This window comes from Alligator sinensis, unplaced genomic scaffold (assembly GCF_000455745.1).
Source record: "Alligator sinensis unplaced genomic scaffold, ASM45574v1 scaffold648_1, whole genome shotgun sequence".
Classification (NCBI taxonomy): domain Eukaryota; kingdom Metazoa; phylum Chordata; order Crocodylia; family Alligatoridae; genus Alligator; species Alligator sinensis.
In genome coordinates, this window is record NW_005842353.1 from 1014158 (window position 1) to 1020331 (window position 6174).

The window sequence follows — 6174 nt, forward strand, 5'->3', positions numbered from 1 at the left end:
CTATTCAGCACTGCCAACCTTTTCCAGATCTCAATTAAATATAGTAGATGAAAACTTAGCCCAATTAAGGTAATTGGAAAATTTCAAAGGGGTCATGGTTTTATTTAGTGCAGGACCCTTGGTCTGTGAAACAGATCCCAAAGGATCTGGAAATTTAGTAGTGGAGGAACAGTAGCGGAGGAGCAAATTTAGTAGTGGAGGAGCATGAATTGCCACTCCCTTTTTGCTAAATTTCCAGTAGGGAGCACCATGAGTCAGATAACATGACTGTGCAAAAGGACCGTTTGGGAGGTGGGTGGTGGGAGGGAGTGTTGTATCAGGGGTGGCTGGATCTGGATCAGGCAGCATGGGGTTAGATCCAGCTCAGGTTCAGATCAGGGTGGAACAGATCCTAGTGGCACAGGGCTGGATCGGGCAGCATGTGGCCAGATTGTGAGGCATGGGTCTAGATCAGGGTGGTGTCTAGATTTGGTGGCACAGGGCTAGATCAGGGACCATGTAGCCTAATCACCAGGCATGAGTCTGGATCAGGGTGGTACAGGTCCAGATCAGAGCAGCACATGGGCAGGAGTCTGGATCGGGGTGGTACAGGTCTGGATCAGAGAGTGTGGGATCCAGCCTGCAGGTGACCCTCCACCACTCCTCTGGTCTGCAGAAGCAAATATTTGAGCACCACCGACTTAAAGTTTTTCTATTTACAGTAGTTAAACATTTCCTTCCAGAGCGTAAGCTTATTTTGTCCACTTTTCCTCCCTTTCCTCCCTTAGAGCCTCTCTTACAGTAAAAGAGAAGTGACTTTTGTGAGAACTTTTCTTATTCTGCCCAATTTTTGTTTTCATTTTCTCTATTTATTCCATTTGTCTGTCTCCTTTAATTCTTCCCTTTTCTGTCTCATTTACATACTTTTCTCTATATATCTCTTGCTCAAGGCAAGGAGCTTAGCCACTTCCCAGTTCATGCCTGTTTTATTTTGCTTAATCATCAGTATTATTAAATAAAGATATTTAATGGAAGAGAACAGCCATTGTATAAGATCCTAACAGCCGGGTTAATGCCCCTTAAGAGTAGCACAAATGGGCCTATTAATAAAACAGAAGTTAGAAGGGACTCTGTCAAATATCGGCATACTTTTTAGACAGGAGTAACATTTCAAAGTAGCACATACCACATCACTTTTTATACAAATTGCTCTGCTTGTTGGCACACCAGAGCTCCCAAGTGACTCGTATTTCAAATAAAACACTTTAGCCTTCAGGCAGCTTTAGAAAGTTGCAAACTTATGAAGCATTTGAATCACATTTATTCCAGCACCTTGGTTAGAGTGAGAGCTGTGCTGCAGAACACAGCCCTCAGGCTTGATCAGGGAAGTGAAATGCAGGATTTTGGTCAGTATCACTTCCTTGATTTTAGCCTATGCAAGATAGAGACAGGCACCAAACTATGAGGCATTAAAATACACCAGTAATTTTCAAATTCCAAATACTTGTTCAGGGCAGTTTTAGCCTGAAGGAGCCTCCTGGAAAAAGGAACTTCTTTCCCCCCGCTCAAGATAAAACTTATAGAATCTCGTTTTCTAGTTATAAGAGACAATACATTGCCATTGAAGTCAATTTGACTCAACAAATGCTTGGCATTAGTTCTTGACTCTAATTTAAGTTTGCTTATATTGCCACCAAATCTTCCGGGAAATCTTCCCACTACTATGGGAAAAATAAAAGTCAAGCATAAGGAATATGTTAACCTAGAACAGGAATATTATTGCAATATTTTTCTGTAAATAAGTTATCTTTATTTAAACCTTTCCTTTTGCGGGTCCTTAATTAGACCTTTCTATGCCTTTTATTTCCTGTATTAAGTAAAAGGATTAGCTTTCCAGTTTATCGGGTTATAGTACAGCCCGTTTCCTGATGTGTCCACCCAAGTGATTTGCAAATCACTCCTATTTCTGGTATGGTATCACAGAGATACTGTATAACCTGAAATTCCAGACCTTTTTCCCTGAGGCTTATAGTTCCTTCCCACACTGAATTTCTTTCCAGCACTTTAGTTATCTCTCAGTTTCCTAGCACAACAATATAAAACACTGACCTGTGACATGAGGAACATAGTACAAGATTTCATTTTGTGACATTTTCTCTCACACTCTCTCTCCATCCTTTCAGTCATCCTTTCTTTTCACTATTTTCCCCCTTTCCTCTCTCTCCTTATCTTTAGTCTCTTGCTTCCTGCTATATTGCCTTGTTTCATTACTGAAATTTCTTTTCCTTTACCTTTTACCATACTCATCTTTATCTTGCACTCTCCTTGCCCAAAAGTTTAGAAGGGGAGGGACCAGCTGTGGCTAGCAAGAGATGGTCTGTAGTACCCTGCCCCTCAAAAACATAATTGTCAAAATGCAGGGCATCTTCTCCAGTTTAGACAACTAAAGAGAGATTTTACTCCTGTGAGCTGGTGCAGCCCTGATCAGCTCAGGGTCACATTCCTAATTTCAGTTGTGCACAAACTTGACTTATTCCCAAATTCCCAACTGCCCTATCATTCAGTTAGAAAGTCTTGATCATTCTGGGGCACTGCTGTATGTTTCAGAGTTTCCACATAAAGCCTGTGAGATACCTAACTTGGATCAAAACAGCTTCAGAATTTGCCTTCTTGGTTTCAAGGATGAAGTTGTGCTGCCATTCCTCAAAGCTTCCCAACATGACTGGAACTTGGGGGTCTTAGAAGTAGATTGGAGTGAGCATAATAATCTGTTACTGCTCTATTCTTTTGGTATATGTCCCCCTTAAATTACTGGTGGCAGATTTGGAAAGATTTTTCATTGTTCCACACTGGACTGTCTACACCAGGTGCTTTACTGTGCAGTAGACTAATCTACTGTGCAGTAAAGTGTCACTGTCTACACATGTGTAGCATTTACTGTTCAGTAGATTACAGGTAGTAGATTAACCATGCAGTAACTACTGTGCAGTAGTGCATGTGTAGACTGCTGACTGGGAGCAAATTGCTCCTGGCCAGCCTAGACAGGAGGGGTTGGGGAAACTGTCACTTTCCCCTGGGCAGCTGCTTCCCAGCCCCATGCCCTGATCTGCAGATTGGGGCATGGGGCTGGGAAGCAGCAGCTGGGGGAGGGGACATTTTCCCAGCCCCATCCTCCCACCCTGACAGCTTCCCCCATACATCGGAGACCAGGGCCTGACCCCGATGTCTGGCATCCACGGAAACCTGAAGCTCCCCCTGGCTGGTGTAGGTGAGCACAGAAGGTCTGGACTAGTCCTGCACTGAACTGCTCCCTTTGGGTGCGTGTGTAGTTACCCTGCCAGGGAAATCTTACTGTGTAGTATGCACAATAAGCTTACAGCACACTAGTAGCAAATATAGGTGTGCCCACTGACTACTCCAGTAACTTTTCAAACCTCTGTATAGATTTCAGTTTAGAGAAATGAAGATAGTTCAGGAGAATTGTTAAGATATAAGAAGAAATTACATTATTTTTAAGAATAAGTCTAGTTTTCTATAACCTTTATTTCCTAATATTTTGTCCCTAGACTATTCAGATTATTTGTCCCCCTCAAAACATTTGTAACAAATATTTCTAATTATCACAAGAAACATGATTGTGATTGGGGCTGCCAGGTACTTGGGTGAGTTGTATGAGGCATTTGCTGCTTAGTTTAGTCAAGGCCAGTTTTAAAGGAAGATGATAACTGCATCATACATAACTGAAAGTTGTGTATGAAATAAAATGTACATGCAACCAACTGAGCATAGAGTTAAAGATTTCTGCTAAGCATTTCGGATGAACACAACTAAGAAGTACCTTCTACGATGCTTTTGATTTGTATATATATGCTTTTGAGATGTATAAAATAACAATGTGCATAAATATGGATATATCAAACACTATTATCACTATATCAAACACTATTATACCAAGATTTAGAAATGCACATATATGAAACAGCTCAAAGTAATCACTTGGCGTCTAATTTTCATTTGCCCTCCTGCAAACTTACCATGGTAGCACTGTAGAGTGACCTTCCAGTGGTATTAATGTAGTTTTGGCATACATGTGAAGTAGGTCCATCATGTGAGCACACATATATTTCAGTCACCATAGTTATTAAATGGAACAATCAGTCTTAGTATGTAGCAAGAATATGGTGGCCACTTCACTTTCACTTGTTGCCACATTGCCCCTCTCCCCTCCAGCCCCATGTGCTGTATGGTAATCCACAACTTTTCTGTCCAGCTGAATGGCTCACCTTCCAACGCAATTGCCACTTCTCCCTCAGCCCCATCTTCTATCCCACAGCCAACCTCTTATGTGGAGCCTGCTTCCCTTAGGATCCTCTTGCCAGCCATGTCGTGCAGAACCCCACACTAGCCTGCTGATTCTGGCACAGGAACAGTATTGCCGGCATGGTGCTGCTCCTGGGCTAATTAGCTCTGCCTCTCAATACAGCTAACCTGCCTGCCGCAGTACTCTTTGCTTTGCATCAGGGAGACAGCACACACAAAGCATCCCAGGCTACAAAACAAGCGGTTGATTTGATTTGGGGTGCATGAGTCTGAGATTTGGCTGGCATCAAAACAGGAGTGGGATAGTGGTTTATACATGAGGCAAGAACTCAAATAGTCCCTAGGCAAAGTGGCACCTTAAGATCCATCAATGAGTCCTGGTAGAGTTCATCCTGGGATGGAGGGACTGCCAAAGACAACAAGGTGGGACAATTTTGTCCCTCTCTACAGTCTGGGACTTGCTAAATACCAAGACGCTCATAGCCAAATCAAACCTCTCCTCTCTTTTTAGCCCCTGTCTTCAGATGGGTTTATCCCTGCACCAAGCCTTTTATCCTGGCATCCTACAGAGGGGCAAGCTTTGTCCGACTTCAAGTACCTGTGAAGTATCCCAGGCAAAAAACAGACACAGATGAAAGAGAAGGGGCAGTAACTTTACTTAGCTGGTCCATAAACTAGGCTTGTTATACATGAGTTTATAAACCAGGTGCCAGGCTCACAGCCTGCATCCAGATGAGCAGGAACATGTTTTCCTGGGGAAAAGTAGCAACAGCACACGCTGTGCCACTGCTGCTTGTCCCTGGGGAATGTCCGTGCCACATGTGCTCTGGTGCATGGCAAGATACCCTGGGTGGGGAAGGAGAGACTGGGACCAGCAAATGTACTGGTCTCAGCAGCCTACCCTGGGGTCTTGGGGGCCTCAGGGAGCTGCAGCTGCAGCAGGGAGCCTGGCTGGCAGCTGGAGTATGGCTTGGGATGACCATGCTCCAGTTTTGGGTGGTGTATGCTGCTGCTACGTGTCAACCCACTTTTTTATGGTGTGGGTTTTGTTGACCCAGGGATCTCCTGGGGTCAACCCCGCACCCCGTGCTGAGGTGAGGAACACCTGCACGTGTGGTGTGTGGTGCCACAGACGGGTCTGCGGCGCCACATACTGCACTCCCTCATCGTCTGGACGCAAACTGTCTTCAGATGGATTTATCCCGGGACAAAGCCTTTTATCCTGGCATCCTACGGAGGGACAAGCTTTGTCCCACTTTAAATACCTGTGAAGTAACCCAAGCTAAAATCAGACACCGATGAAAGGGAAGGGGCAGCAACTTTACCTGACTGGTTTATAAAGTAGGCTTGTTATAAGTGGGTTTATAAACCCTGCTCCCAGCTCCCAGTTTTGGGGTCCCCAGAGGGTGCCAGAGACCTGGATCTATGACTGGCACCATGAACGCGGTGTGCCCTTGGAGGCTGGGGGGCACGGCGAGCTCCCGCAGGCGGTGGTGGTGAGCTCCCGCAGGTGGCTGCGGTGGTGGTGGGGGGTGGCGAGTGCTGATGGGCAGTTGGCGACCACCCTCAGACGTTGGTGGCAGCCAGTGGCAATCGGGGACTGCCCGCAGATGCCACCGGTGATGTCGGCAGCGAGGGGGGAGGCGGGGTGGAGAGCAGTGACCACATGCAGGCGCCACTGGTGCTTTTCACAGGGGGTGCACCGCCAATGTCACGGGGCGCACATGCACCCGTGTGCACCTCCTACGTGTCCCCATGGACTGGCACCAAACCAAGGGGTTACACACTAGCTTGCCCTGGCCATGAAGGGGACTCAGCCTTGATGGCAGCGCGCTAATGGGGAACTGGCCCTGAAGCCTGTGTTGCCTGCGGCCG